Genomic DNA, 6833 nt, shown 5'->3' with positions numbered 1-6833 from the left:
CCAGATTTCTTTAGCACCACATGAATAGGGCTGACCCATTCACTGTTAGATATGGGGGTAAATGATTCCAGCATCTAGTAATCTCAAGATCTCCCCCCTTACTACCTCTTTCATAGCTGGATTTAACTGGCGTTGTGGCTCTCTAGAGGTCTTGGCATTATCTTCCAGGTGAATCTGGTGGTTGCAAATCTTTGGATCAATTCCTTTTATATCATCAAGAGACCAACCAATGGCAGAACGGTGTTCTTGAATCACTCTAATTAAGCGCTCTTCTTCATCTTTTGACAACTGGGATGAAATGATGATGAGATGTGTACCATCGGTATCAAGATAGATATATTTTAGGCTAGGAGGGAGAGGCTTAAGAGCAGGAGTAGGTGTTGTGGGTAACAATGTCTCTACAGGATTCTATTCTTCCATTGAAAACACCTGGGCTAGTGATGTCTCTTTTTGTTCAAGTAACTCATCATCTTAAGTGCATAAGGGAATTGATTCCAAAGTTACCGAGGTATCGTCTTTATACTGATCCATATCAAACTCTGAATCTCTGAAGGATAAGAACTGATGCACCTCATTTTCTGGAAATGGCTGGTCACAGTACTCTTGCACTACACTGTCTACCATACTAACTTCGTCATCCAACTCTTCTTCCATCTGTTGTTGCATCATCTTAAAAATATTAACTTCTACTGAGAGGTTCCCGAAAGACATGGTCATAGATCCATTATGGCAATTTATGATGGCATTGGATGTTGCCAAGAATGGGCGCCCTAGAATGATCATGATATTTCAATGTCGAGAATGATGAAATCAACAGGGTTGTAAAATCCTTAACCTTGACAAGCACATTTTCGACCACTCCCTTTGGGTATTTGATAGATCGGTCGGCTAATTGCAATGTCATGGTGGTAGGTGTAAGCTCGTGGAAACCGAGTTGTTTAAATAGATAGTATGGAAGGAGGTTAACACTTGGTCCAAGATTGAGCAAGGCAGTTGCAGTGTATTTGTCTCCTATAGTGCAAGGGATGGTAGGATGACCAAGATCATTATATTTGATGATTCCGTTGGTCTCTGTGAGGGATGGAAATTGTTCGATAAGGAAGGCATCTTTTGGAATGTTAGTTTTCCTTTTGTTGGTGCACATATCCTTAAGAAACTTGGCATGCTTGGGTAAATATTTGATGGCATCAATAAATGGCAGGTTTATGGTTAGACTTTTGAATGTTTCTCTGATTTCATCAAAATTTTCATCATCCTTGGGTGTCATTAGGCGAGCTGGAAAAGGTGCCTTTGGTTTGTATTGTCTAATTGGGTTAAGTTGAGGAATTGATGGTTTAGGGACTGGAACATTGCTAGGGATATGTAGAGGTATTTGGTTTTCAATTTTCGATTCTGGTACTGGAATGGTTACCTCTACAGGTGTAGGGTCTTATGGTAAGACTACTTTGTTGTCAACAGTTTTGCAAGATCGCAAGGTTGTGACTGCCTTAATCTCTTGGGTTTTAAGGTTTTAAACTTTTTGGCTTTTATAAACTACAAGAAACGGGGTCTTTGGCGACAAAAAAAACTGTCGCTGAAAATGGCATAAACATTGCTGATAGGATTTGGCGACGATTTTTAGAGTGTCCTATCATCGTCACTAATGATATAGTCGGCAATGATATAGAGCAGCGATTTTTTAACGTCGCCAAATATGAGATCTTTACCGACGATTTTTGTCATCGCCATTGCTTCATTTTCGTCACTAACTCATTTTCCTATTCTCGAAACAATAGCGTCGCAAAAGATATATTTTTGGAGATGTTTTCAAAATCGTTGCCATTAAGGTCTTATTAGCCACATTTCTACCGTTGGCAAAGCTCCAAAAAATTTGAAAATTTTAGCATCATTAGCGACATTATAATCGTCGCTACAAGTCCAATTTTTTTTTAAAAAAAAATAAGTTTTATTAGCAATGTTTTTGTTGTCGTTAAAGATAAAAGTAATTTGAAACTTTGTTGAAATAAGGGGGGCATTTCTATCGTCAATAAAAGTTTTAATTATTTGAAATTTTAAAATTTTTAGCAACGCTTCCACTGTCAACAAAAATATAACATATTTGAAATTTTGGTGTTATAAGTGACATTCTGATCGTCGCTAGAAGCAAAAAATATCTAATTGTTGTGTTTGCATTCCGACATTACATGCGCTGATGAAGATTAATTTCATCAATAATAACGTTGCCAATTGTGCACTATTTGTACAAATTATTTTTCATCTGTCCCTTCCACCACCCAAACTACTATTCAACAAATAAACCTAAAAAAACACAACCATAACATCAATTATCAAATAATAAGAAACAAATTTTCTATAAATAAAAGTGAGTCAATTCACTCTGTAAGAAATAAAAGAGAGTTGCATAATTTTTTCTAAACTCTGTCTTAATAAAAGTATTAAGAAAAAAAAAAAAAAAAAAAAAACAAACATCCCTCAAGTACATTGCTTGCAAATATAATTGTTTTCACTAAAAAAAAAAAAAAACATAAAATAGCATATAGATTCATCCCAGGCTCTTGCAATTCCAAACCGCCATTATTTCTTCACAAAACATTAATACCAACCCACTCCTCTTTTGACTTAAGATTATCTGCACACAAAATTGTTATTTATTAGACCACAAAAAAAATGATAAACCAAAAATATAATAGTTTCATCACATCAAAATTAAAATCCGATGAACTATAAATAATTACGTAAAGTTTAAGTTTAAGATGAATCAAAACAAGTGGTGCTTGAAACATTGGCCAATCATTATTTCAAGAACTTTAAGATGTGCCTTAATCAGATATAAGACGATGATATGTAACATGCAACCTTATAAATGATCCCTTAATAAAGCTAGCACCTTAAAATTTATCTTGATCAAAACTATGAGCCACCTTATAGAAACACCGAGTAGGAGGTGTATTGTCAAACAAAGTTATACCTAAGAAAAGCTTGACGTAGCCCAACCTCCTTGTGTACCTGCAAGCTCACTACCAAGTGCCATTCAAATGCACACCACCAAATTGTATTGCAACATGAAATTCCAATACATGGAACAAAAAGGGAAACCAACACAGGCTGATTACTGGACTTAATCTAGCTTGCACAAGCCATCATTCAGGTGAGATAGACATTATGTACAATTTTGATCAGGCTTTACATAAAAATCCTTTGCAATACGTATGACTACTAGACATTGTGCCAGAAAAATCCCTATTAGAACAACCAAATGCTAGCAAGTGATACAAAACTTACGAAACGACTTGGTGAAAGATAAAGTCCTCCAATACAATGTCAATTCTTATGTGTTTCTAGATTATTATGATCGAACTACACATATATACTAGCTAATGCAGTGGAAAAAAAAAATATGATAACATAGTCAACTTGAAATAATTGTATCTACTATTGGATATATTAGAAAGTTCTTACTAAGATGTCTTTTGGTAATGCAAAAATGCCCAACAGAGAACCGGATAATTGAGAAGTGTAAATTATTTGGTAATGGCAGCAAAACTTTATTTCTAGGGGACTTTCGTTATTAGCATTTGTTCAGGAAAGCTAGCTCTTAGTATATGTTGGATTAGATATATATATGCAATTCAGAAGATAGCAATCTTACTTGAGATTACAATATGATCGTCTCGGTGACTGTGAACAAGTAGCAACTAACAAAATTCACAGTTGAATGCTACAGGCCTGTCTGCGAGCTGCCTTAACAAACTAGTTAAATTTCGAATGAGGCAGTGACTTGCTCATGGTAACAGATTAATCTCACTTCCTAATTAACCTTGACATAGTCATGCTCAACCATGCCAAATATTTTACTGGACAAGATTCCTAGGAAAACACTTGGAACTACACAACAAGCTCAAAACAACCATCATGTAAATAACACAGCCAAGCTTACCCTGTTAAAATGGGAGAATGCAAAAAACCCTTAGCCTTGCAAGTGACTATCTTATAAAACTACTTTTCTTTTGTTGGCTACTAATAAAGTGTTCAGCATAAAAGAAAAATGTAAAATATATTTAAGTGAAATCAAACCAAAACATCAGCTCACGAACACAACTAAGACAGCCAAAATTCAACTAAGATAGGCCAGCAGACATGATGTAGCACTACCAGCAGACAAATAAATTAGCCATCATCCACTCATACCGCAGTAAAAAATAAACGAGCGCCAACACAAATCATAAAACAGAGTTAAGTTTGTAACTCATAGCATATTGAAGGAGGACCGCCAAACTTCTTCATGAGATAGTCCAACTGGCACTGCTTTTGTTCAAATTGTGTCTAGTTGGCTTCTTGTGTTTCTTCAGCCGCTGCCTTCCATGCTCGCAACTCTTCAAGTTGAGCCTCTGCATCCTCTGCCCTTGCCCTCAACTGATCCACATCTAGATGCCCATATCCAGCTACATGTTTACAGGAAGGGGTTGCCTCTCCATGTCCAAGACCCCGTAGCTAGCAAAGTGTCAAACACGAAGTATCCATCATACAAAGTATGTAAACACAACCAAAGTCCTAAACTAATGAGTAAAAAAGTTTACACGTGCTTCTTAAAACCACCAAGTTAACAACCCTGCTTAATTTTTTTAGCAGCACATCTACAAACTGCAACAAACACAAACTAAAGGATTAGGCAGAGAACCAAATAAGTAACAAAAAGAAAAATAGCAAAGTGTGAAACACAAAGTATGGATTATACATGGTATGTAAACACAACCAAAGCTCTAGACTGCAGCCAAACCACAAATCCCTTAAGTCAACCACACTACTAGTGTCCACTATGCACATACTCATTTTCTAGTATTGAATTAAATATTCCATTTATCCTTTTGTCTTATCACGCTTTCCAGTGGAGATAGGAAGGGAAGTTCTTTACCGACCAATCTAAGGGCGAAGAGCTCTCTGCTTCAAGTAGACCACTGGAAAATAAGGCAGGCAGTGTACTTAATCAGTGCGTAACTAATATCAGAGGACATTCCCAGGCAAGCCGCTGCCAGATCAGAAAACAGAGGAGTAGTTTTGACTGACTGACGCCTACTTTTTATCTCTGCGTGTTTAACAAAGTTTTATCAATTTGTCAGACTGCGCGACAAACTTGAGTTATTTCACATGTCTTTTGAAAGGGAAAAAGAAATTAAAGAAAAACAATGAACTAAAGATTGGAGGGTTGAAAATACTTACACTCCAAGAAGGAAAGGCCAAACCTCTGCTCTGATGCTAGGATCAACACCCTGTGTCCGAAATAAGAGGATTTTAAAATCCAAAAACAATCTAAAGCAAGAATAACCAATTAATTAATTAAATTAAACTAAACTAGACTTCAGTTTGTACTTATCGCCCAAAGAGTTACATGCATATAGGTGAAGATACTATAGCAGGTCCCAGTGAGTTAAAGTTAGTAATGTCTGTGGGAGTTGTTGTCAGTAACAAAGGCAGCGTTTACGGCAAAACAGGGCGCGAGAGTTTAAGAAAACAAGAAAATGGGAACTATAATTAAAAAAAAAAAAAAACTTATTCCACTGCGGACTTTCTTTAGAAACTTCACTCCACCATCACCAAATTTTCCTTCGGTAGTGAATAGATTTCTCCATTGTTGATGTGAAAGGGCATTCTTCCTTCTCCTACGGGACCATGGTGATTTGAGACTACCCCTAAAACAAACAAGAAAAAAAAAGTCAAGTTTCTCAAAAAAGATGCTAATGATATAACTAAAAGCGATAATAGAATTTAAGGCACAACATACATCTCATATCACAGTTAACCTAGCTAATTAATATGAATGCAGAGTGATTCCCTTTGTTAGCGATTTGCAAAGTAGCTATTTGTTATGAATGATCTCTAGCGCACAAGTAAGAAAAGGACAGCTCTAATTAATTTGCAATCATTTGGTGTTGTATCAGGTGAGTTCAAAGTGAGATGGTGGATGGGGATTCTCAATTAATAGAAGATAAAGCAAGCAGGAAATGAGATTTAATAATAATAATGAGGAACCCAAAAACTTGAGACTTGAGAGAGAGAGAATAGAGAGATATCAATCTATTGAGGCAGAAAGACAAGTGTAGTGTTAAAGTAGTTTGAGATCGGATCTGAAGTGAGTGGAAAAATAAATGAATTGTAAAGAAGAAGAAGAAGAAGAAGAAGAAGAAGAAGAAGAATTGGGCAGAGGGGGTGATGAATTCGTGTTAGTTTGCCCAAGGGATTTCATTTACTAAAGACCAATAATGAATGATAGCGACGATGTAACCAGTAAAGCAAAGCTGAGAGCTCCTATCTCTGTGTGAGAACTTGCAAAGCAATGCTTTATCAGGTAACCAATATTAAGGTAGGGGTTTCGGTTGTTAGGATTGATGTGGCCTCACCTTTCGCCACCCCAAGCCAAGGGTTGGAGTATTGATTTGATTGGTAGCGCGTGAGAAAGATGGAAGTGTGTGAGAAGGGGAGGAAAGAGACGACTTTAAAATTTGGTTATTTTCTTTTCTATTTTGGAAACTATTAGGGTTTCTATTTAATTTCTCTTTCTATTTTGTTAAAACAATGGGCGGCAATAGCAAAAATAGAGCAGGCTCGACGAAAAAGTATAGCGCCATAAATAAGAAATTTTGTCCACTAAACTAATGAGATATTTTCCGACGATAATTTTGTCCCTAATATAAAGTGGATTAGCGACGTATATTATAGTGTGGTTGAAACCCCATTACTAGCAACCGTTGCAAATAACGTCGGTAATAAAATGCAATCACTAACGATCCTAAACGTAGCTATATAGAAAAATCAATTTACGACGTTAATTTCGTCGC

General features: G+C 36.3%; 1 long non-coding RNA gene across 3 annotated transcripts; it reads right to left on the bottom strand.

Annotated features, from left to right (window-relative positions):
* Positions 1–4035: 4035 nt before the first annotated feature.
* Positions 4036–6596, bottom strand: LOC147504555 (uncharacterized). Of its 3 annotated transcripts, XR_015193060.1 has the most exons (6): positions 6396–6531; positions 5564–5687; positions 5218–5267; positions 4917–5083; positions 4578–4641; positions 4351–4491 (listed from the first exon to the last, which is right to left on the bottom strand). It is a non-coding gene; the product is annotated as an uncharacterized LOC147504555 (long non-coding RNA). The 3 variants fall into 3 exon arrangements; XR_015193062.1 differs by lacking the exon at positions 4917–5083 and having other exon boundaries at positions 4036–4491; positions 6396–6596; XR_015193061.1 differs by lacking the exons at positions 4351–4491; positions 4917–5083 and having other exon boundaries at positions 4501–4641; positions 6396–6596.
* Positions 6597–6833: the final 237 nt, after the last annotated feature.

The sequence above is a fragment of the Coptis chinensis genome, chromosome 4, assembly GCF_015680905.1.
Source record: "Coptis chinensis isolate HL-2020 chromosome 4, ASM1568090v1, whole genome shotgun sequence".
In the NCBI taxonomy this organism is placed as follows: Eukaryota; Viridiplantae; Streptophyta; class Magnoliopsida; order Ranunculales; family Ranunculaceae; genus Coptis; species Coptis chinensis.
Note: the sequence above shows the minus strand (reverse complement) of the source record. Positions and strands in the feature narration are given on the sequence as shown.